We start from the raw sequence: 26,605 nt of genomic DNA, 5'->3' as shown, positions 1-26,605 counted from the left end.
CTACAATGGGCAATTATTAAGGTTTATGTATGGATCAGAATTTATATATTAAAAGTTTCCGTAAATACAAAAATAAATTTTTGTAGGAAACAAATCAATTATAAGAAATTTAAACTCACTCCATTACTGCTTATATAGCCACAAACAAATGAAGATATTAGAATGTTAATAGCATTTAGAATACTGTAAACTAATAAAAAGGTATAAAATTCTATTTATCTCACTCTTGATTTTTTACACACACACACACACACACACACACACACACACACCTTCAAATATATTTCATGCCCTGAACATGAACAATGTGCTCTTATTTCTCATGCTCATGAAACATGGAAACAGACCCTGAAAATTCTCATTCTTCAAGAAATTCTATAAAAATAGAAATAGTATATACCATATTCTCTGGCCATACTGCAATTAAATTACAAGTTAGTTTACATGAATCCTAATGTAAACTGTGGTCTTTGGATGATAAGGATGTATCAATGTAAATTTATTAATTGTAAAGGCTCTACCAATCTGGTGGGAGATACAGATGAGGAGCTATAAATGTGTGGGGGCAAGGGGATGTATGGCAAATCTCCATACCTTCCTCTCAATGATACTGTAAGCCTAACACTGCTCTAAAAAAAAATAATGTCTATAAAAGATTAACAAAAAAATTCCAGCCTCTTTACATTACCAGATATCCAAACAAAAACAAGAACATCCAAACTCCTCTTTTAAAAAATTCCTGTTGACAGAGTGAAAAGCAATACCTAAATTGATTACTGTCAAAAAATAAATATAATGAAAACAGTATATATCAGTATCTGTGAGCACAATCACAGAAGTTTTCAGATGAAGACCTATGTCCTAAACACTTTTATTTTCTAAACAAATATTAAAATAACAGACTTTAGTATTCAACTAAAAGTAATAGAGAGAGATGGCCAAAATAAATGTAAGGGAGGATGGAAAAACTCTAAGTACAGATGAAAACAGAAATAAATCAATTAGAAAAAGTATTTAATAAATACAAAATAATAAAAAAGTAAATCTTTAAAAGCTTAATCAAGAAAAGGGGGAGTAAGGGGATCCCTGGGTGGCGCAGCGGTTTGGCGCCTGCCTTTGGCCCAGGGCGCGATCCTGGAGACCCGGGACCAAATCCCACGTCGGGCTCCCGGTGCATGGAGCCTGCTTCTCCCTCTGCCTGTATCTCTGCCTCTCCCTCTCTCTCTGTGACTATCATAAATAAAAAAAAAAAAAAGGGGGGAGTAAAAAAAAGAAAAAGGGTGAGTGATTATCAAAGCATACAATTAAAAATGAAAATGACCAAATAAGAATAAAAGGACATTGAAATACTTATAAGATGATAAATTGTTAAATGCTGTTCCAATAAATGTGACACTCTTGTATGAAGAAAATATTTTGAAAAACTACATTTTCTAGAATGTTCATTATAGCATCAAAAATCACTGGTTCATCAAAACTGAACCAGTACAACCATGAAAAAGCACAACATGGGAGGAGATATTTGCAATACATATTATTAAAACTTTATGAAGAATTTACAAATCCACATGGAAAAAAAAACCTAGTAACTTAATAGAAATACAAGTGAAAGACTTGAGAATTACCTTGGTAAAGAGAATATCCTGATGAATAGTGAACATATTGTTCAACATTGTTAGTCATCACGGAAGTACCTAATTAAACTACAATAAATTATAAATATGCACCAGATGACTATTTGTTGGCAAAGAGATAGGGCAACCAGAACTCTCATAAGCTGCTACTAGAAGTGTAAATGAGTACAACCACTTGAAAACACTGTCAGCATGTATTAAAGTTGAAGATACACAAATCCTAAAAAACAGTAATTCTCTTCCTCTGTAGACATACAACCAAAATAGGTAAATATATGTTCCCAAAGATATATACAAAAATATTCATGGCCACTTTATTCAGGATAATCAAAAGCTGGAAAGAAATGTCCATAAATTGTATAATATATAATAAATATATTGTAGTCAGTTCATAAAGTAAGAGTGATGAACTAATGCATCTACAAATGGTGAAAAAAATAATTCCTTCTAGCAAAATCTTGGATCAATACCATAAAAATTAAGAATCAAAAAAAGCCAGACATATATGATTTTAATTATATAAAGTTCAAAAACAGGCAAAAACTTTCTGTGGTGATAGAAATCAAAATAGTGGTTACCTTCCAAAATGAATGGAAGAAGATGAAAAAAAAGAGACTTTTGTAGCATTGATAATATTCCATACATTCATATGGGTTATGCATGTATTGTGTTTAACTTATAAAATGCTTCCAGTTGTAGCTAAGATTTTTGTTCTTTATTTTTTTTCCAGAACCAATTTGAAAGAATACTTTTAAACCATTAAGAAAAAATGAACATCCAAATAGCAGGATAGGTAAAATTTATGATTAGGTAATTTTCAAAGGAAAATAAGCAAATGGTTCTTTCTGAAGAAAGATTAATATAATAATAGAACATAATTAATATTTTAATATATTACCTTTTGTTAAGTATTTGAAGATAAAGAATAATAGCATATCAAGGCTTTACTGTTGGTTAAGTAAAAGATCACATTTCTTAAGAACAATTTGGTAATTTATTTAAAACAATAAAAACTTTATTTTTTTTAAGATTTTATTTTTAAGTAAGCTTTACACCCAATGTAGAACTCAAATTTACAACCCTGAGATCAAGAGTTGTACGCTTTACTGGCTAAGCCAGCAGGAGCCCCAGAAAAACCTTAAATGTCCATATTCTTGACCTAATTATTTAATCTTTAGCTTTTTATCCAAAGATCAATTCAAATAAACAAAGATGTTAATACAAGATCTATGTAAGAGAAAAATGATAAGCTATAAAAATAGATTATCATATAAAATGTGTGATTTTCAAACATTAAAAACATGTTGACAATAATATTTAATGACCCTGGGAAATGAAAAATATCATTGTCATCAGTCGTAAAATGGCATGTATGACAGAAATCTTATTTCTGGGAGAAAAATGTATGCTTATCTGCATACACTGTATTGAAAAGAACTTATAAGTATGCCAAATTATAATTATCTCTTATTTTCTATAATTAAGTATTAATGTGTGTATGAAACAGAAAATAAGTTTATCTAAAAGACATATTTGTGCAGCAAGGTCTAATGTAAAAATATACAAGGTCCTGGGACATTTGGGTAGCTCAGTGATTGTCTCCTTTGGCTCAGGGCGTGATCCAGGAGTCCCGAGATCCAGTCCCACATCGTGCTTCCTGCATCGAGCCTGCTGCTCCCTCTGCCTATGTCTCCGCACCTCTCCCTCTGTGTCTCACATGAATAAGTAAATAAAATCTTAATATATATATATATATATATATATATATATATATATATATGGTCGTCACATTCTGGGTCCCTGGTAACCCTGTGATTTTGTTTGTTTAGAGAATGGGGAGCATATATTTGAGCATTCACTGATCTTACTCTTTATAGTATTGTTACTGTTTATTTCCAGTGCTTAACTGGAGGGTTTGGCACATGGAACACTAAGTTTCAGTCACCATGTACACTGGGTATTTTCTGCTGGACACACTCAGCACAGCCATCCCCAGTAGTCTCATTATATCTCTATGCCCATGCAAGTCCACTGCATGATTTTCTATTGAGATTCTAATGTTCTGAACAGGAACCATTGTCACTAACCCAGAACTGCTATCAGCCATAATTTATTATAACCTTGAACTCACTTCCAAATATAGATGAAACATTTTTCAACTCTCTGTGAATGATATCTCCGAGTAAAGCCTATGAGACAACCTTGGGTATATTCCTTTAGCTAGTGACAGTTTCTTCTCTCAGCCAAAAGAGCATTGAGATTATTTAGGAAGTCAGCTCTATTTTAATAAATGACTTTTAGGGGTCTTCTTAGTACTTGAATTCATGTGTGATGACTATGCCACACACTCTGACTTCTATACACATTCCTTGTCATATTAAAAAGTAAGGAATGGAAATTAACACGTATTAATCACCAAGCTCATGTCAAGCACAATGCTGGACACCTCATTATGTAAAAATATTTCATTCTTATAATGATTCCTGAGAGGTGGGAAAAATCATTTCTTACTGAAGATGGAAAAATAAAGCTCATAAAGTTAGGGAACTTCAAAATGACAAAAAAATAGTATGTGGCAGAACTGGTATTTGAACATTTATGCCTAACTCCAAAGATCCTGATCTTCTAAGTGTGCTATAATGGATAAACCTATATGTGCTGAAAACCTAAAACTTCCATTGGGAGGCAGCACAGTACAATAATCAGGAACTTCTGCTGAGGAGTTAGCCTACCCACCTTGGTCTGAATGCTAATTTCAATGCATTGGCTATATGACTTGAGTAAGGAAAGTTATTTAACATCTCTTAGCACTACTATCTGGGTATAAAAGTAGTTTATACCCTATCAGATTATTATGAGGATTAAATTAATTAATCTAATTATTGAAATAAATTAATGAAAATAATTTAATGCATGACACATGGTAAACATTTAGTAATTGTTAACTTTATCTTCACTTTTGTTTCATCCTTCTTATTATTAAATGTTCATTTTCAAGATGAGCAATACTCTGCTTTATTTTGAAAGATTAAATCATTGCGTGATTTGCTCTAAAGATAGAAAATTCAATAGACACATTTACTGAAATATGTTTTTATCGATAACTAAAAATGTTACAAACTATTGCTGAATTTTTTCCTCAAGTTTCTTACAGTACTTATTTATGCTTTTAGGAGGTATGAAGTAGTGGAGAGACTTATCAAATCTTTATGTTTTACCAATTTTCATTTTATTGGTACAAATATAAGAGATGCCAGATGGCAGTAACAGTGGTCTAATAAATTCTCTACTTTAGATCTATATAAAAGTTATATATTACTAACACAGATATTTCTGAATGGAAGAGGTTTTTTTTAAGTTTAGAAACAAATTCAGTTAATACTTTCTAAAGAATATTAGAAATAAAAAATATTTAGAACCAAGTTACACGTTAATATAAAACTTCTGTGGATGAGAGACTTTGTAAAAATTTCCAACATCCTTCAGCACTGAAACTTTCACCACGAATTTTGAAAATTTAAACTTTCATTCTAGCAGGACTCAAATTTGATTTTTTTTAAACTCCAAAAATATAGTAATTTGATGCTCCACAATTTTCTACCTTGTATTAAATGAGGGAAATTGGAAAAACATTTTATGTCTCCTCAGAAAACAAATTTGTTGATATTTAAAAGTTGTTAATCATTTCAAAATTATTTCACTTCCCAGTCCATATGACCATTAAAAAGAATACTAATATCATGTCTCATCTATAATATATCTTTTCCATTCTTCTAGGTTATTGTGGTTACATTTTTCTCTTCTTGAGGTGCTTTTTTTAAAAGATCATTGGAGGGGATCCCTGGGTGGCGCAGCGGTTTGGCACCTGCCTTTGGCCCAGGGCATGATCCTGGAGACCCGGGATCGAATCCCACGTTGGGTTCCTGGTGCATGGAGCCTGCTTCTCCCTCTGCCTATGTCTCTGCCTCTCTCTCTCTGTGTGACTATCATAAATAAAATAAAAAAAAATAAAAAAAAGATAATTTGAGACATTTTCCTATTCAAGTGAATGCATTTGAGTGAAAAACAATAAAAAACACAGAAAATTAGAGTGGGTCTAAAATGAAGAGACTGGCTCATTTTTAGTCCTTATCTTTGCTTAACATAACTTAGTAAAGAATCAGTGTATCTGTGCCATTTACAAAAGATAAAGTTTCTTACAATTATGTTTCTTTAGAATTAGAATTTATGGCATTATGCCTATTGTGTGTTTCAAAGTCCTTTGAGAAACATATTATAGAAACAAATATAAGAAATATTCATTTGTTCATTTAGCAAATATTTATGCAAAACCTACCATGAGCTAGGATATTTCTTGGCTCTGGGACAGCAAAGAACAGTAAAGAATGCGATACCTGTTTTTTCAGCACTTTTGTACAAGGTGATATGGACAGATATTCATTAAGTAACAAGTTAAAAAAATTCAACAAAAGAATCTCGGATTGCAGTTAGTTTATGAAGAAACTAATATTGAATGAGCTTGCAAGAGGCCAAAAACTGTCGATTACTGCAGTGGTCAGGGTTACTTGGATTGAGATTTGAGAACTAAGAAACAAGGGCCTGATACTTGAAGATCCAAGTTAGGGTATTCAAGACATTAAGGAGATCCTCTGAAGTAGCAAAGGAAGGAAGTATGATGGTAGTGTAGTTACTATAGTGTTCGAGTGATAGTGGTCAAAACAGGTTCCTGGATGAAGTGGTTGGAGATTACGTCTTGCAAAGACCTGTAGAGATTCCATTGTAGAGTTTTAGGAAAATACACTAAGTGTCATTTTCCTTTCACTGTAGAGTTTCAGCAATATAAACTAGGTGTAATCACTTTAGCTTCTCATTTGAGAATGGGTTCTATTGAAGAAAAGGGGAATTAGGGAATTTTATTTTGGTGGTTGTATAGGTAAGAAAGTGACTTAACCCATGGAGTTTGCGAAAGAAATGGAGATAAGTGGATAGGTATGAGCTGTAATTTGGATAGAACCCATGGTAATGGAATTTCAAGGTCTCAGTGATGTGAAAGACTCAAATATTACTCAGATCCAAGTAATTGGGTAGTTATATTATCAGTTACTGTGTAGGGAGAGAGAGTTTGAGGCAACTAGTGTTCTCTTACTATATCAATAATGTTCATTATCATTACTTTCCTTATTTCACATTTATTTTCTAGCCTATGTAGAGTGATGTTGTTTTGACCAAATTAATGTATGTTCTTAGTTCTCATTACTAAGAATTACCAGGATAGAGGAAGTTCTCTAAAGAAACTTCTGTCAGGAAGCTACTGCAGTGGTCTCTTCTAGGCGTAGTAATTAGTACAAGCAATTTAGAAAAATCTTTAAGTTTTACAAACATCCTGATTGGTAGATTATAAGAATGTTTATTAATAATTAAACTCTAAAGAGAATAGTAATAAAAACTGTAATATAGGGGATCCCTGGGTGGCTCAGTGGTTTGGCGCCTGCCTTTGGCCCAGGGCGTGATCCTGGAGTCCCGGGATCGAGTCCCAGTATGGAGCCTGCTTCTCCCTCTGCCTGTGTCTCCACCTCTCTCTCTCTCTCTCTCTCTCTCTCTCTCTCTCTCTCTCTTTGTGTCTATCATAAATCAATAAATCAATAAATCTTTAAAAAATTGTAATATATTAAATAAGTAAAAAGAAAAATGAAAACCCCTCTCTCTTCTTCCTCTTTGCATAATTTTATTTAAACCACTCTTCTTGTTCTGGTTATCTATTTCTGCATTACTAACAAATTACTAAATCTCAAAATATAGCAATGTAAAGTGAACAGCAATCATTAGTTTTGCTCATAAATCTACACTTTCTGCAGGGCTTGACAGAATGGCTTTTCTACTTGATGCAGCATCAGCTGGGATGATTTAAGTGAGGCTGAATGATTCACTTCCAAAGGTGGCTCATTCACATAGCTGGCAAGTTCATGTTGGCTCTCAGCTGGAAGCTCAGAGAGGGTATCATGTGGGTGCCTCAGTTCTTCACATGAGCCTTTCCACGGGTCTGCATGTGTGTCCTTACAATTGGCAAGTGATTTCAATGAACAAATGTTCCAAAAGGCCCAAATGAAAGCTGCAAGACTTAGAAGTCTCAAAGCATTCTTGCAGTATTTTTTGACCAAACAGTTCACTGAGGACAGCACCAATTCAAGGGAAAGGAAACTGGACTCCACCTCTCAGAAGTCACAAAGAATTTGTGCTCCTTTAATCTTCCGCAAACCATCTTAATAATTCCGCAGTGCTGCTAATAAGTAAATAAATGAATGTATTTAAAAACATGAATTTTGGTCCTCTGTCTTCTTGTACTAGTTGCCTATTAGGGACATTTCCCGACGAACTTTTCATGAGTGCTAATGAGTATACTTATGGGCCATTGAAGATTTAGAAAAAGGAAATCCATACATGCAGATAAACTATAAGCAGGTGATTATGACAAACCAAATTTTCAAGTAGAATTTCCATTACAATGATTCAATGCTAGAAAACAAATTGAAATGCCAAATAATGTTCAGTTGAGTTGTGTCCTCAGATAACATTTTTCTAATTGCAGTTCTTGCTTTAGAGAACAGCAATTAGAAAATTACATATGCTGAGAAAAGAGGCCCAGAAAAGGCCTTGAGATTCTGGCTCACTATTGTTAATGAAGTCATACAATCTGTCTTTACTTATTAAGGTTTTTAAGCAGAGAACAGCTGAAAAGTAAGGCCCATTTAAAATGAAATTACAGAAAGGCAGAAAAGACTTTGATAAATATATTTGAAAGAGTAGTATTTTTTCACCTGTTCATGTGGTGAACATCTGTGGTTTTTTGGCAATTCGTGTTTTCACTCTAAAAGAATCTCCTAGTTCAAAGACTCATCCTCCCTTGTATCTATTTCTTTGAAGTGTTCTCTTGGATCTACTATGGGTAGCCAAATGATTTTGGCATGTGGGATAGAGATTCATTACAAATGGAGTCTCAGGATTCAATATTTTATCTTTTAGCTTGTCACTACCTGCTTAGACTTTAAACCAGGTTGTTTGACCACTTATCCTTGCAGTTAAGCAGAAACACCACTTTCACAGGCAAAAACAATAGTGTAACATGAGAGTCTTTTCACATGAAAAGGAATGGAAAAAAAGATAGCGAGATTGTTAACTGATGGTGATAATAGATAATAGACAATAAAGGCATGCCTTCTGGTAGAGTAAGGTTCTCTGATATGCTTAAATGAAAGTGATTACACTACTTAATTTTGAAGATTGTCAATAGTGAAATGCAGCTTGCTTTTTGATATTTAGTTTTAGGAATAAGTTGAAAACCCCCTTAATTCAAGTTACGACTTCAAAACCAAAAATTCTGGTGTTTGCTGCTAAATCATACAAACAGAATCTATATAAGGGTTAGATGTGCAGAACCATTATATACATTTCAATCCTATTACTAAATTAATAAAACCCAGCCATTATCAATTACATAAGCATATAGTATTCAGTGTTACCAGGTTTTATCAAGCTTTAGAGTAATCACAATTCTCTAGAGATCTGCCAACATCTATTTACAAACAACCTCAGATTTCCTATATCTCTTGTTAAATAAATGTTGGCTGGCCTGCGTTAGAAATACTGATTCCATCATGAATTTTTTTTTCTGAAATTGTACATGGTAAGAGATTTCGGGGGGGGGCATATTATTATAATATGCATTTATTAGATTGTTCTATGCTTTTTACTTAACTTTAACAAAATTATTACTCAGAATTTTTACTGAATCAATATTTTAAATATTTCTTTTCATGGAAAGGCCACAATATATGTGGAGAGCTAGAGCTTTAAAAAAAAGAAAAAGGATGATTGAAACTTAGGTAATGGAGTAATTCTTCTAAATATTCAGCCAAGTGTTGTACTGATCATACTCCTATGATTAAAGGCCTCATATTATTACCTCATTTATTGTCCAGAACATTTTAACCCAGAGATAGACAGCATAATTGTTAAGGTAATTTTATGATTTGTATTCAGCATACTGATTATTTTGATTCAAGGCACCAGATGGTGATAGATAACCCTCTTTTAATGTTTTGAGAGAAAAGATAAGACCTTTACATGTTTCATCTTTAAGATAGGAAAATATGTCCGTTTTACATAATTTAGGGTTTACTATTTAGTATTCTCATAGGCAACCCATTTTTACATATAGAAATATTTACCTATGTTGCCTTACCTTAATGACATAATAAGGTAATTTGCACTGCATCATGACCATTTGTTCTTTTTATTGTTCTTCTAAATTGTCTATAGAAACATACATATTTATAAGCTGAAACTATAAGGTGATTAAACTAATTTTAGCATACATATTTTTTTGGTTATGTTCCTCTTAAATATCATAGTAATAATGATCATGTTTATAGTGATGATTGCTAACATGTACTAATCAGTATATGCAAGGTGATGTTTTAAGAATTTTTCATTAACTCACTTAAGACATGCAAAAATCCATGAAATATATATGTTATTGTTATACCAAATTTAATTTGGTTAAGTAAAATACAGAAATTTAGATATTGTCCCAGGATCCAGAGCTTGTAAATGTCAGAGTCACAATTTGAATGTATGGAATCTGATTCTAACTTTATAAAATTTAACTCTCCTGACTACTACTTGAAGAGTCCAGATCCTGGTTAAAATATTTTATGTCATTTTTCAGGTGTGACAATAGGCAATTACAGAGGCTTTACCTGGGAGTCTTCATGGGATCCTGCTGCTCCTCATTTCTCCAGTATCCCATCACACACACACACACACACACACACACACACACACACACACCAGACTTAATGTATAACTAAAATATTACAGTTTGCTTTCAAGGGAATTATAGTCAAGGACTCAGATTCCCCTGGGCAGTCATGATCTTAGGAATATTTGCGTTGCTAGCCCAGGCATCACAATCCTAGATCTCTGTGTGAACCCTTGGGCAGAGGTCCATATAGAAGAGATGAGAGGAAGGGGATACCTTGAAGGCACTTTTCCCCACACTGACTCAGTATCCAGTACTTTTCTACTACTAGCTCTCTTCCTTACCCTTGTCCCAGCGTCAGGGTTTATAAAATTGAAACTTCATACAATCATAGATTAGGTTAGTGAAATGTGATAGAGAAAAGTAGACATATTAGAGATATATTTAATAGGTAGAATTAACAGAGTTCAGTGGCTGAAGATAGGGTAGTGAGGATGAGGAAGAGATTAAGGACATATTATGTCAAAATTCATGTTGAAGTTCTAATCGCCAGTACCTCAGAATGTGAGTGTATTTGGAGATAGAGGGCCTTTAATGAGTTAAAGTGAAACCATTAGGGTGGGCCTAATCCAATGTGATTGGTGTCTTTATAAGAAGAAGAGGCAGGGGCACCTGGGTGGCTCAGTGGTTGAGTGTCTGCCTTTGGCTCAGATTGTGATCCCAGGGTCCTGGATTCAAGTCCCACATCAGGCTCCCCGGAGGGAGCCTGCTTCTCCCTCTATGTCTCTGTCTCTCTCTGTGTGTCTCTCATGAATAAATAAACATCTTTTTTTAAAAAAAAAAAAAGAAGATGCAGGTACAGAGGGGAACTCATATTAAGAAACAGGAAGACACAGTAGTCCTCCCTTATTTGAAGGAGATATGTTCCAAAGTCCCCATTGGATGCCTGAAATCACAGATAATGCTGAACCCTATTGTACTATGTTTTTTTTTTCTTATTCTTACATATGATGAAGTTTAATTTATAAATTAGGCACACTAAGAGGTTAGCAACAATAACTAATAGTAAAATAGCATGATTATAACATACTGTAATAAAAGTTATGTGTGTACTCTCTCTAAAAACATCTTCTAGTACTACACTCTCTCATCTTCTTGTGATGCGAGATGATAAAATGCCTATGTGTGAGATGGAGTAAGGTAAATGATTGTGACATAGCCTTAGGCTGCTATTGACTTTCTGATGATATTTCAGGAAGATCATCTACTTCAACATCTTGACCTTTGACTTCCATATCCCAGAATTATGAGAAAATAAATATGAGAAAATAAATCTGTTGTATAAGCCACCACATCTGTGGTACTTTATTTTGGCAACCCTAGCTAACCAATACAGGCTTATTTCCTTTTTTTGAAACTAGATGTTTTGTAGTTGTACTTCCCAATATTTAAAAGATATGAGAAAGAGTGATCTAGGAAATGGAAATCAGAGCTTACAGGTTAAATTGAGTTTACAATGTTATTAAGGAATCAAATTGAGAAACCATGTATATAACTCAATCAGTGGATCTAAAGCTCAGAGAGATGTCTGTACTAGAAATAGCAATCTACAAACCACATATTATGTAAAATATCATTGAAACCTTATACACAAGGTGAGATTCATTACTATATAGATATTTGGATATAATTGTGTAGATTTGCCCTCTATTTCTATGTCTATTTGGTGTTACTATGAACTTCCTACAAAGGAGTAAAGGTAAAGGAAATGTCAGTACTTAAAAGATTTTACAAATGCTGAATATGTGAGGTGGAACAAAGATAAAATGCCTAGAACACAAGGCCAGGATCAGTGGAGGAGATTATTTAAGTCTACCATGATTTTCTTTTTTTTTTTAATTTTTTAAAATTTTTATTTATTTATGATAGTCACAGAGAGAGAGAGAGAGAGAGAGAGAGAGAGAGAGAGAGGCAGAGGGAGAAGCAGGCTCCATGCACCGGGAGCCCGACGTGGGATTCGATTCCGGGTCTCCAGGATCGCGCCCTGGGCCAAAGGCAGGCGCCAAACCGCTGCGCCACCCAGGGATCCCATCTACCATGATTTTCAAAGGAAAATGCAGTGAGCATTAAATATCAATGGAAATTTTTAGGGAAAAGACCATTCATAATCATTCAATGAACTTACAATTAGAGTCCATTCAATGCCAGTTTATATTACTTTTACAGAAGCATTATTGACTTATCATCTGTGACTATCATTGCCGGAGAACAATAGAGATACAAGAATAAGGACCACATATTGGAGAAGCTAGTATATGAACAAAAATGGAACCCACACTTTCATGGGCAAATAGATCTGGGTAGTGTTCGGTGGCAACAACTGTATGCAGACAGTCCAAGGGGCTGTAGAAGCCAGAAAACACAGGATTTGTACTGACAGACGAGGCCATCCTAGGGCACTTGGCGTGCAGTGACAAGGTACTATAAGAGAGAAAAGAGATTTTTAACCTTCTCTCCTCTTGATTCAACATAGTGAAACATAAAAAAGAAAAATTCAGATACTTAGAAAAAAGTGCTTGTTTCACCCTTCTAACAATTTCACAGTGGGTAAAGTGACCTTTGATTTTAATCTAGGTGCTTGCTTTTCCTCTTTGGTTTGAGAAAACCAGAAGTTTTCTTTTAATAACTCTTTGCTCAAATTCTTGAATTCTTTTCCGATATACTTGACCCAAATTCAATGTTCTCTGAAGTTTTGAATTCTTTTTTCTAATTATGATGATGGCAGAATTTTGAGGTGTGGATTTATTTTTGCACTGGACACAGCTAAAAGATTTAACATTAAGAATCAGAACATAGAAATCATCAAAATTTTTCTAAGTTCTTTCCTGAAGCATATGGAAAACATCATGCATTTCTGTTTACTTTTTTGAACATATAAAATGGACTATTGTAAACCATGGTGTGAAAAAACATACTCAGCAATGGTAAAGCCTTTTCAGAATTAGCCTCTCCAAAAGTCTACAACTTTTCAAATTGTTGGAGTGCTACTTAAAAATATCAAACTGCAAAGATGCACTTCTAGAAATTATAAGTAATTTGTGCATCAAACAATATGTACAATAGTACTATACAGTAAATTGGACCAGCTGCCTATGCCTACCATTACAGCTGGTTGCAAAGTATATAATTTATGTTTTCTGCAGTAGAAAGTGGGAAGGTTTTTTAAAACTGTGTTCATGCTTTTATAAAGAGTCTTTTCCTGTTTTATTTTTTTAACCATTGTAAGCTCAAAAGAGGTGGTATTTTGCCATTATGTTTAATGTTAATCCATTTCTATTATACTTGAAGGATCTATCAAAGCACTTTGCCTATGACCTCTTATTTCATCCTTGTAAGTAGATGAATTAGACACATATTTATCTTCATGTTTTTCTTAAAATATGGGTTTGTTTTATGTTTAAATAAAGGCATTGGCAATGACTAATAAAAGGATATTTGATAACAAATAATTAGCGCTTAAACTTCAGCAAATGGCATATGTTAATTTAAAAAGTTAAAGAAACAATGTTTTCTATTGATAAACTGAACAAGCTTCAGAATGGCACTGTTGTAATTCATTTTTTCTTAGCTTTGTACATTTTTTATCTGGTAACAAATAAACAATATGAAGTATATTTATATATTAATCATTGGTTTCCAGTGTGTATCATAGAATGGCTCAAAATCTGGGGAAAAGATAAAACGTAGAACAACTCTTTAGAAAAGTAATCTCTGACAAATTTATTTTGTATTAAAATAAGTTTTATTTTGATACCATATTCTTTTTTTTGATACCATATTCTAAATAGCATTTGAAAAGCAAATGAAAGTATACTTTAATATATATAATATTTAGTTGGTAAAACAGTGCTGAAAGTTTCAATATTTTTACTCTAAGAATTCTGTTCTTTGGTGAAAATGTTAATGGTTTATGAGATTTTACTGATGTCTTTATAATTTTTATAATTTTGATGATAAATTAACATAATAAAGTTACATAAAGTTTAAGCTTTGAGGTATAAATATTCATGTTATCCAACTTTACTCAAACAATTATTATGCATTTAGAATATGGACAAATTAATCTTAAATAGATTATATCCCTGAATTAATGAAGATTTGAGTGATATGACTTGTGAAAGATTTATATAAATGAAAAAGTGGTGTCCTGACTTTAGTGTAACTCTTAATATTAATATGTATCTCCCAAAAGTAAAATGCAGATGTGTAGTTGAATATCTAATACATTTCTGTGAGGACACCTGGTGGCTTACTGGTTGAGCACCTCCCTTCCACCCAAGGCGTGATCCTGGGCTCCTGGGATCAAGACCCACATCAGACTCCCTGCATGGAGCCTGCTTCTCTCTCTGCCTGTGTCTTTGCCTCTCTCTGTGTGTGTCTCTCATGAATAAATAAATAAAAACTTAAAATAATAATAATAATAATAATAATTACAAATTTCTGTGAATAATATTTCCAAATTTTTGTTTGCTTTTGTTTTGATCATGTAACACACTCATCTGGCTTTATTATGGTTATTTTTTGATTAACAAATGGTGACAAAAATATACTTTCAACATTTTGCCCATGTCTCCCTGATGAAAGGAACTGACACCTAATGGGAGCACATCTCTTGTGCACACTAAACCAGGTGGGGAGCTCTGAATGTGTAGGAGAGAGAGAGAGATTCCAGACCTATTGATGAATGGAGGAACATATTTTTCTTGTGTTGAGGCAAGATAAAATAATGGGTTGCCTCTTTAGAAAAGCAACCTCCTATAAGGGCTTTCTACAGCACTTAATGTGCCACCAATTACAAAATTGGTAGGGGAGGAGAACCTTGCCATTAGCCTAAGTTACCAGGTAAATAAAGGGAGAAAACAAAAGTAAAGGTTCATTTAAAGTGAACCCTTAGAATGCTATTATCCTATTTTTGAACAATAGTTTTTACTTATATATAATTATGAAATTTCTATGCTTATATAATTTTACCTAACTAGGTCCTATGCAATGTAAAAATATTCCACATTTGAAAAGAAAATAAATCTAATTGTTAAACATGTTCTGAGAAATATAATATTCACACTCTGAAATTAAGCTCATGGTCTCATTAAAACTTACAGAAATTTACATATAATTTTAGTGACAAAAAGGAAATCCCAAATTTCTTTTCGATGTTTTATCCCTTTAACTTTCTATTCTTTAGGTCTTTGTTTATCTAAAAATATGATAACCTCAAGCAGGATATACTGAGTCCATTATGTCGTCTATAATATGGGAATAACATTAATTCTCCGTTTTGATGATTAAGAATACTGGAGATATCATCTCTCTTATGAACTTAATATGGACCTATTTATTGCATTGTGGATGCTACTATTAAAATCCCTGATTTTTCACATTTTGTTGCTTTGTGTAGAAAATGAAAGATAATTAACTTTTAAAATAATAAAGTAGAATATGATTTCTTCCAATAAGAAAATAGATAAGTAAATGATTGATTTTGTTGTCAGCTTGAATAATAATAACCTATGTTGTGGGGCCTAAAAATCATGAAATTGGAATTAAGCAGTTTCAGTTCAAATTCCAGCTCTGCTATCCTGGCTCTTGTGACCTAAATTACAACTTATTTAATTTCCCTGAAAGTCACTACTCTCTCTGGACAAATAAGAATTAAACCTCTATGTAGGATTGTTGTTAAGATTATAAATATCACAGGGTCTATCAAAGTAAAGATATATATAAATATTTATGTAGATATATGTAAAGGTATATACATATAAAGATATATATATCTATATATAGTTGGCTCCTCCCCACTGAGGTTCCACATTTTCTTCCTTGGTGATTTCATAAACAGTAAACAGGGCCCAGGAATCAAAATAAAGGTCAAATAAGAGAAACAGAGTCTTTTATGTGCCCCTAGTCCCCACAGGCTGTGCCTCTTCCTTTGAATCACTCAGTCCCTGTGGCCGCCCCTGTACTCTGGGCCTGTGATGAGAGTGGCAACGCTGAGGATCTCTGAAATGCCTTGCTCTGTAGAGAACTCATTCTTCCTCTTCTTGAACAATAGTTTCTGGCTTCCATGGAAGTGGTTGACTAATCTCCTTAGGAAAGGTTGATTAGCCACACCGTTAGTGTTCTCTTTTGAGCAGACTTTCTCATTTTTTTCAATATGGATAGGCTGACAATTTTACAAATCTTTAAGTTCTGCTTCCTTTTTGATTAAAATTTCATCTTTTTTTAATTTTTTTTAATTTATTTATGATAGTCACACAGTGAGAGAGAGAGAGGCAGAGACACAGGCAGAGGGAGAAGCAGGCTCCACGCACCGGGAGCCCGACGTGGGATTCGATCCTGGGTCTCCAGGATCGCGCCCTGGGCCAAAGGCAAGCGCCAAACCGCTGCGCCACCCAGGGATCCCCTAAAATTTCATCTTTAATTCATTTCTCTCTTGTGGCATTTTATTATAAGCAATCAGGAGAACAAGAGCCACACCTTCAGCATTTTATTGGAAGTAGCTTCAGCTAACTACTCAATTTCATAATTCGTAAATTCTACCCTTCACAAAAATCTAGGGCACATGAACACAGTTCATCTTCAAATCTACTTCTAGAAGAATGCAAGCTGTAAAAAAATTTTATGGGAATATCAAAATCAGTATTTTTAAAATGTGAACATTGACCACAAATCATTTCCTTTTCTAGGTTTTCTTACACATAACCTCCTGGTCTAAAAGTAGAGGGTGCCTGGGTGGTTCAGTCAGTTAAGCGACGGCCTTCAGCTTTGGTCATCATCTCGAGGTCTTAGGATTGAGCATCATGTAGGCTCCCTGCTCATCAGGGAGCCTGCTTCTTTTTTGCCCCTTCCCTTTCTTGCCTGCTTTTGCTTCTCTCTCTCTCTCTCTCTCTCTGTCTCTCTCTCTCTCTCCCTCTCTCTCTCCCCCCTCCCTCTCTCTCTCTCTCAAATAAATAAATAAAATAAAATCTTTTAAAAATAAAATCTTTTAAAAAATAAAATAAAATAAAAATGAAGACCTTATTTTCATTTTTTAAAATTAGGCTTTGGTTTTGAGAAAATTACAGACCTGTAATAAAGAAATAATACTGACAGATTTAAAGAAATAATACTGAAAGATTTTACCTTTTACCTACTTTCCCCCACTGGTAATGTTGTTCAAAAGTATAGTACAGTATCATAACTCAGATATTGACATTGATATAGTCAATATACAGAATATTCACATCACTGAAGGATCTTTTGTGTTGTCCTTGTGTAGTGATACATGTTTCCTACCTGCCCCTACCCCTCTTTCATCCCTGGCAATGACTAGTCTTTTCTCTATCTCATAAATTTGTCATTTTGAGAATGTGATACAAGTGAAATCACACAGCATGTAACCTTTGAGGATAGGCTTTTTTCACATGGTCTAATTTTTTGGAGATTTATTCAGATCAACAATGCATTTATTTTCATTGCTGAGTAGTATTTCATGTTTTGTTTAGTTATTTTATTTGCTTGTTGAGGGACATCTGGATTATTTCTAGTTTGAGGCTGTTATGAATAAAACTGATATATAAATAGTTGTGTATAGATTTTTGGATGAATGTAAGTCATCTTTTCTTTGGATAAGTTCTAGGGAGTGTAATTGCTGAGTCACTTGGCAGTTGCATGTTAAACTGCTAGTTTTCTATAGTGGCTGTACCATTTTAGATTGTCAACAGCCAATATATGAGTGACCCAGTATTTTCACGTACTGGGTGGTCATTTTTTTTTCTTTGCCATTCCAAGAAGTGTTTGACAGTAACACTTGAGGTTTCATTTTTTAATCTTAGGGTTTTGATATTTGCATTTACATAAAGACAAATAATGGTTAACATAGTTCACTTTATTTTTTAATTAATTAATAAAAATTTTAAAAAGTTTTATTCATTTATTTCTTCAGTGAAATGTCTCTTCATATCTTTTGCCCACATTTTAATGGAATTATTTGTTTTTATTCTCCAGTTGAGTTTTGAGAGTTCTTGATATATTTGAGTTACTAGTCTCTTGGATATGTAACTAGAAATATTTTCTCCCAGTCTTGTATTTATCTATTAATTCTCTTGACAAAAACACTCACAGAGGAAATATTTTTAATGTTAATTAAATCAAACTTATGCATTTTCTGTTTTTGTAGACAATTCATTGTACATCAAGTCTGATAATATTTTTACTCGACCTAGATCTTGAAAACATTTTCCTATGTGTTTTTATAAAATTTTTACACTTCATGTTCATGATCCTCTTTTTTTTTTTTTTACTTACTTTGTGTATTTGTGTACAAGGTGTGGAACTTGGTAAGGATTATTATTTTTGCTTATTGATATTGAATTACCCCAGCATGATTTTTTGAGGAGGCTATCTTTTCATCAAATTGCTTTTGCATCTTTGTCAAAATCAGTTGGGCTTTGAAAATTCAATGCCCACAAAATTGACAACCCAGATGAAATAAACCAATTTCTTGAAAGACATATTTTGCCAAAACCACATAAGAAGAAATAGACAATCTGAATAAGGTTAGATCTATAAAAGAAATTGATTCAATAATTAATATCTCTTCAAAAAATAAAGCACCAGGGCTAGATGGGTTCACTGGTAAATTCTACCAAAGATTTAAGAAAAAATTCCAGTAATTCTCTATAATTTCTTTCAGAGGATAAAAGAAAAGAGACTACTTCCTAACTCATTCTATGAAGCCAGCATTATTCTAATACTAAAACCAGACAAATACATTGCAAGAAGAGAACACTATTGACCAATATTTCTCACAAACACCGATGTAAAAATTCTCATTAAAATATTAACAAATAAAGTGCAAACAAGTATAAAACATATACACCATAATAAAGTGGGATTTATATCAGGTATATAAAGCTAATTTAGCACTTGAAATCATCTATTGCAATCCATCCCAACAATAGCTAAAAAACTCCCAAATGATCATATTAATAGATGCAGAAAAAAATTCATAAAATCTAATATATATTTATGATAAGAATTCACAGTAAATTACTAATAGAGGATAACTTCATAAACTTGATAACAAATATCTACAAAAAAATACAACTAATGTTGTACTTCATAGTTAAAAAAAAAACAAAAAAAACAAAGCTTTCCACTAAGATTAGAAGAACAGATACAGAGGATCCCTGGGTGGCTCAGTGGTTTAGCACCTGCCTTCGGCCCAGGGTGTGATCCTGGAGTCCCAGGATTGAGTCCCACATTGGGATCCCTGCATGGAGCCTGCTTCTCCCTCTGCCTGTGTCTCTGCCTCTCTCTCTCTCTCTCTGTGTGTGTTTTTCATGAATAAATAAATAAAATCTTGAAAAAAAAAGAAGATCAGATACAAGCAAATATGTCTCTTTCACTACTTTTTTCAAGGTGGTACAGGAAGTTCTAGATAATACAAAAAGGCAAGGAAATAAAATAATAACACTATTATCTATGAAGAAAATTCAAAATAATTAAAATCACCCTCTAGAATTAATAAGAGTTTATAGCAATGTTGCTGGATTCAGGATTAATACACAAGAGTCACTAGCTTTCTTATATCCCTGCAATGAACAAGAATTTGAAATTAAAAACATAATACCATCTATTATAGAATAGTAACCAAAAAAATGAAATAGATATAAATCTAATAAAATATGTTTAATATCTACATGAGGAAAAACTCAAGATTCTTAAGTCTTATTTCAAAGAAGAACTGAATAAATGGAGAGATATTCCATGTTCATGGATAAGATGATTTGATATTGTTAAGATGTAAATTCTTCCCAAATTGATCTAAGATTCAATACAATCCCAGTAAAAACCCAACAAGTTGTTTTGTGTATATTGACAAACTGATTCTAAAATTTATGTGGAGAAGAATAAGACCCAGAATAGCAAACACAGTATTGAAGAAGAACAATGTTGGAGGATACTACCTGGTTCAAAGACTAACTATAAAGCTATAGTAATTAAGACAATGTGGTATTGGCAGAAGAGAAACAGACTAATAGAATAGAATAGATAGTCAAATATAATTGATCTTTGATGAAGGAGCAAAGTCAATGTGATGAAACAACAAATGTTACTGAAACAATTGGATATCCACATGCAAAAAAAAAAAAAGAAAAGAAAAGAAAAGAAAAAGAAAAAATAATTTAGATATAGACTGCACTCTTCACAAAACTAACTACAAATGGATCACAGATTAAATGTAAAACATAAAACTATAAAACTCCTCTAAGATAACATAGAAGAAAGCCTAGATGACTTTAGGTATGATGACTTTTTAGATACAGTACCAAAGGCATGACCCATGTGAGAAATAATAAGCTGGACATCATTAAAGTTTAAAACTCCTGCTCTATGAAAATCACAAAAGAATGAGTAGAGAAATCAGAGATTGGAAGGAAAATATTTGAAAATGACACATATAGGAGTTCCTAGATGGCTTGGTAAGTTGAGAATCCAGCTCTTGATTTTGGCTCAAGTCATGATCTCAGGGTTGTGAGATGCAGCCCTGAGCCTCAGACTCCACATTGGGCATAGAGCCTGCTTAATATTCTCTCTCTCTCTCTCTCTCTCTCTCACTTTCTCATTCTCTCCCCCAGCTCACCTTCCCCTCTATTAAAAAAAAAAAAAAGAAAATCACACGTCTATAAAAGTCTGCTTTTCAAAAAACTCTTAAAACAAGAAAATAAACACTCTAATTTAAAAATGAACCAAGACTTCAACAGACACTCCAAGAAAGAAGATACACATGTGACAAACAAATGAAAAGATATTCCACATGATATATCATCAGAAAAATAGTTATAAAATAAATAAATAAACAATTGGATAGCACTACACACCTTTTAGAACAATTGAAATCTGGAAAACGGACAATAGCAAATATTCATGAAATTGCGGAGCAACAAAAACTGTCATTCATTGCTGGTGAGAATGCAAAATGTTATAGCTGTTTTGGAAGACTGTTCTATAGTTGTTTTTTTTTTTAATATTTTCTGTTTATTTATTCATGAGACACACAGAGAGAAGCAGAGACATGGGCAGAGGAAGAAGCAGTCTCCATGCAGGAAGCCTGATGTGGAGCTCGATCCTGGGACTCCAGGATCACGCCCTGGGCTGAAGGCGGGCGCTCAACCGCTGAGCCACTCGGGCATCCCTCCATTCTGTTTCATTCATTTATGACTATATCCCTCCACCAATATCACTGTCTTTATTACTGTAGCTATGTGTTGGTTTGAAACCAAGTTGACTGACTTCTCCCACTTTATTTTTATTTTTTAAAATTGCTTCGTTTATTCTTGTTCGTTGTCTTTCCATAGACACTTTAGGATAATATTGGCTATATCTATAAAACAGTTTCTGAAATGTTGTCAGGAATTGCATTAAATCTGTATGTCAATTATAGATGAAGTTAAAAGTCATCTCCAAATCAATCAATATCTGTTATGACAAATATTTGAACAGTGTAAAAATCTGACTTTTATTTTGGTGATGCATATCTGTTTCTTTCATTAAATTAAAAAGTACTTCAGGGAAGGCAATCTTCCAAAATTCATTCATATGTTTTTGAGGTCTAGCTTGTGTGTGTGTAAGAGAAGATATTCAATACATCTTTTTTAATAGGTTGTATCATTAGTGTTATTAACTTTATCAGATTACACTACACTCTAAAAGTTTATTTTCCAGAACATTATTCATTACTCAAAATAATACCAACCCTTTAAACCTTAATTCATCCCCCTTTCTTCCATGTATTACCTTTAGTGGTTCAGTCTTATTATCTGATATTTAATTGCATGAAATCATCCAAACTTATTTTAAGTTTTGTTTTTCGTGTAGATTTGGAACAGAATTCCTGATCATTATACTTGCCTAGAAATTTTGTATGTGTTAACAGATCAGATTCTTTTAAGAGATAACTGGGAATCAAATCCACTGCATTTTTCTCTCTCCATGTAAAACCTAACATTACAACACACTGTCCAGCATTTATTTTTCTCCATACATTTTTCAAGACAAGAGTATTTTGTAATGTTATCCACTCATTTTTGTAAAAGATTTCGTTTTATTTCCTCATGAGAGAGACACACACAGAGGCAGAGACACAGGCAGAGGGAGAAGCAGGCTCCATGCAGGGAGCCCAACGTGGGACTCCATCCCGGGTCTCCAGGATGACGCCCTGGTCTGAAGTCAGCGCTAAACCACTGAGCCACCCGGGCTGCCCTCCAATCATTTTTTTCACCAGTTCAAAAACCACCCATTAACCATACATAAATTAAAGTGTTCTTTTATATTTTTAGTGTGCATTACATATTGCCACATGAAACTTCTTTGATCATTAATAACACTCCTGTCTTCTCAGATGTGAATTCTTCTAAATCCCTTACATAAATTCTTTTCTGATAAAACTTACCTGATTGCCTTTAGCTTTTGAATGATATTCAATTTCTTATATCAATTAATGGGGGATTAAGTCTACAGTTTTTTCGACAGTGCTTTTATTGCTATTTAACCACTACTTAAATACTAAGTTTTCTCTTTGTGTGTGTGTGTGTGTGTGTGTGTGTGTGTGTGTGTGTGTGTTTTGGACTTATTTGACTTGTTTTGTTTTCTATTTTTTTTTTATGTACTTTGCTTTTCCTCCCAGGTGTAGATTCCTAGAAATTTACAGTACATAGCATATTATAAATACAAGTTTGTAATTTGATTTCAGTAATATTTTTACCCTGAAAGCGTACTAAATGGTCAGTTTTGCCCCAAAGGCTGTACTTTCAAAGTCAAACAACGGTTCAGGGCATTTTTATTGTATTGAATATTCACATGATCATATGATGATAAATAAATAAACTCTATGGTTGTCATATGTCTTCATTCAAATGTTTGCTACACAATTCTTATTATCCCTTAACTGTGTCAATTTAACCTTTTCCTTATGAATATATATACATATATATATATATTCATATATTGAATGTATGTCAAACAACTGTTTGAATGAAGTCAAACAACTGTTCAGGGTACTTTTATTGTATTAAATATATATATTCATATATATTCACCTATATTCATACATATTCACATATATTCATATATATGAATATATATTCATATATTCATATGGAAGATAGATTATTTTATTGGTGATGTTGTGATTTTAAGTGGTAGTCAAATTTCTCTTGGATCAACTTTTAGTGAATATTATGCACTTTTGAGAAATGTTCCTTTCTGTACCTCACTGCTATGAGGCACTGTATTTAAAACACTTGGTATGTACTCATAATGTAGTAAGCGATATCATAAATGTTACTTGTTATTAATAGTATATCCTTATTTTTTAAGATTTTATTTATTTATTTATTTATGAGAGATACACAGAGAGGGGCAGAGACATAAGTAGAGGGGGAAGCAGGCTCCCTGAGGGGAACCTGATATGGGACTCAATCCCAGAATCCCATGATTACGACCTGAGCCAAAGGTAGACACTCAACCACTGAGCCACTCAGGTGCCCCTATGGTATGTCTTTAAAAATGAATGCTTTTTCCCATTCACGAGTTACTGTGTATAAACTGCAATCATTTGGGAGTTACCAATTGCTTCGGATTATTATCATTACTACCAGTGCTACTACTCCTAGTACTATCACTACCATACTACTATCCTAAAAGAACAGGGTTACAGCATCTGAAGCTTTTAAAGACAGTTGAAAACCTCAATGTTGAGTTTTTTCTTCTAAAATAAATGTATTATCATGAATAACATTTAATATATGTTCAATCACATGTAATATTAATATTCCAACTGTTGAATTTGTTCATTAATTTTTCAGACAATATTCTGCCTACATTTCTAGACCACATGCTCAATTTTAACAAATCTTGATAGTATGGGAGACTGTCACGGTCATGACAACCACCCTTCTAGACTAATTTGCATCACCAATGCGGTCTCACTGCTCTGGTAGTCTGATTGTCTTTGATCAAATTTCAGTAATCATTCTGTGCTTCTGTGCAGTGTATCTTACTGGCTTCAGTAAACATTCTGTATCTCACTGGCTTCCATTTATCTCCTGGGCATGATTTTAGTTAGAGGGCAAGCCTTAGGGAAAGAGCTTTGTAAGATCCTTTAAGGAACAAATTGTCTTTCTGCTTTGGCAGCAGTTAACTGGTCCTAGTCTAATCCTAACAACATTGGTAGTCATACTTTTCTGAAAGTTGTGTGAGAATTTACATCATGCCTGTTCTAGCTTAATCTTATTGTTTGTCATCCCTCTAGGTTAGTGTGGGTCCCGAGTGATTTGAGAAAATTGAAATAGTGAAATAATACCAATTGAAAAATGATTTCTACTTATAGAGTATTAATCTGTGGAGTTCAAACTCATTAATCTAGATCACCTCCCTTTGAGAGAGCCGGAAACATGTATGACAACGTAACTGAGAGGTCAGTTTACAAAAAAAAAAAGTGATATTAAAGAACTTTAAGGTTACATAATAAATCAAAGGGGAGTTAAAAAATCTGCTAAACTTCTATTATGCTTAACAGGGCACTTCTCAAAGCCAAATGAAATTATTTGGTTTAAAATGCTAACTAACCCAGGCAGAAATCTTCAGAAATTAAACACAATAATACTCATATATAGAGACAAAATTATATTAAGGAGAAATTTTATTTTTTCCCCATTCTACTTAAACTCTTCAGTTACAACTAATAGAACTCATTCCAAGAATATAATCAGGCTCTATGTGATTTTACCCCGTTTATTTCTTGTTCAGATGTTACTCTTTAGAGACTTAGAAAAATAGATACTGAGGAAGGATGGCATTTGTTACTGTGGCAGCTGTGACCATTTGGATAGCAGGAAAGACATTTGTTAAAACAGAAGTATTTCTAACTTGGCAGGTGAGTCTTTCATAACAGCAATGGAACCTTATAGCATATTGGAACAGTGATGATAATATCATTGTCTATAGTGTTTTATATAAATGTCCCATTACAATAGAGGAACAAATATATGGAAGATTCTTGTGGAATATAAAAAATAAATCTAGTATCAAATTTTATAGCCATAGCATTGAGAATATAAACAGTGTTCTTGTTCTTGGGAGGTAAGTAACCTGATAAAACAAATGTAACTATTTTGTTGGGGAAATTCATTGTCCAAAACAAATGTGATATCCCATGGTTTTAATGAAAAAAGAAAGTACTGTAATAAAAAGGGGATGAGGAATTTTAAATGTCTTAGAGAATGAGACAATCATTAAGCAAGGAACAACTTGAGAGAAAAGTCCCATTGATGGGAAATTCAAGACAAGATTTGAAAATCAACAATGTCTAAAATGATTGTGGATTTTTTTTTTGTCTGTTTTTCATTTCTTTGGAATTGTTTACTGTGTTGTATGTCTGGTGTCAAACTTCTACAAGGACAATAAAAAATTCTAGTTAAATCATACTAATCACTTAAGGTTTCTTTAAAAATTAAAAGAGGCTTTGAGTTTTGTGTCCAATAGCACACACTGTAGTATAAGACACAGAGAGTATGTAGAAGATATACTAGAGATATATTTTAAGGTTTTAAAAAATATAAAAGCACTTTAAAGAAAACACTTTATGTTATACTGGTTTTCAACAGTAAATTTATCATGTTTTCTAATTTAACTTTATAGGTAGAACAAATGCATTTGAAATATCAGTTTCACTGCCTAAACCTAAAATGCTTTTTCAAATTTACATTCATCAATTAATCTCAATAATAGTACAGTTGAAAATAATCTAAAATTTGAAATATTTTATACTTTTAAAAGCTTACTGACATCCAGTTATAATTATGAAGGTTAAAAAATAGTTTTATGTGGTATGGCTGAAATGCATTAATATATGCATGAGGTTAGTTAAGGGAGAACAATAGAAAATGGAAGTGTTCAGTGAATGAAAGTGGCTCCGTGTTTGTGTGTGGGAAAGAGGGGTGTGTAGAATATCCATATATTTATTATAGGTATTTAGGTATTTATTTTTGTAGTTATTTAAATTATTTCTCATATTTCACATTACTACCTAATTATTTTAAAGGTAGTAAAAATGCCAAATATTTATTTTATTGGTGGCTAGAAACTAAAATTGCTTGTTTTTAATTAT

Source organism: Nyctereutes procyonoides, unplaced genomic scaffold (genome assembly GCF_905146905.1).
Source record: "Nyctereutes procyonoides isolate TBG_1078 unplaced genomic scaffold, NYPRO_anot_genome, whole genome shotgun sequence".
Classification (NCBI taxonomy): domain Eukaryota; kingdom Metazoa; phylum Chordata; class Mammalia; order Carnivora; family Canidae; genus Nyctereutes; species Nyctereutes procyonoides.
This window is presented reverse-complemented; position numbering follows the sequence as displayed.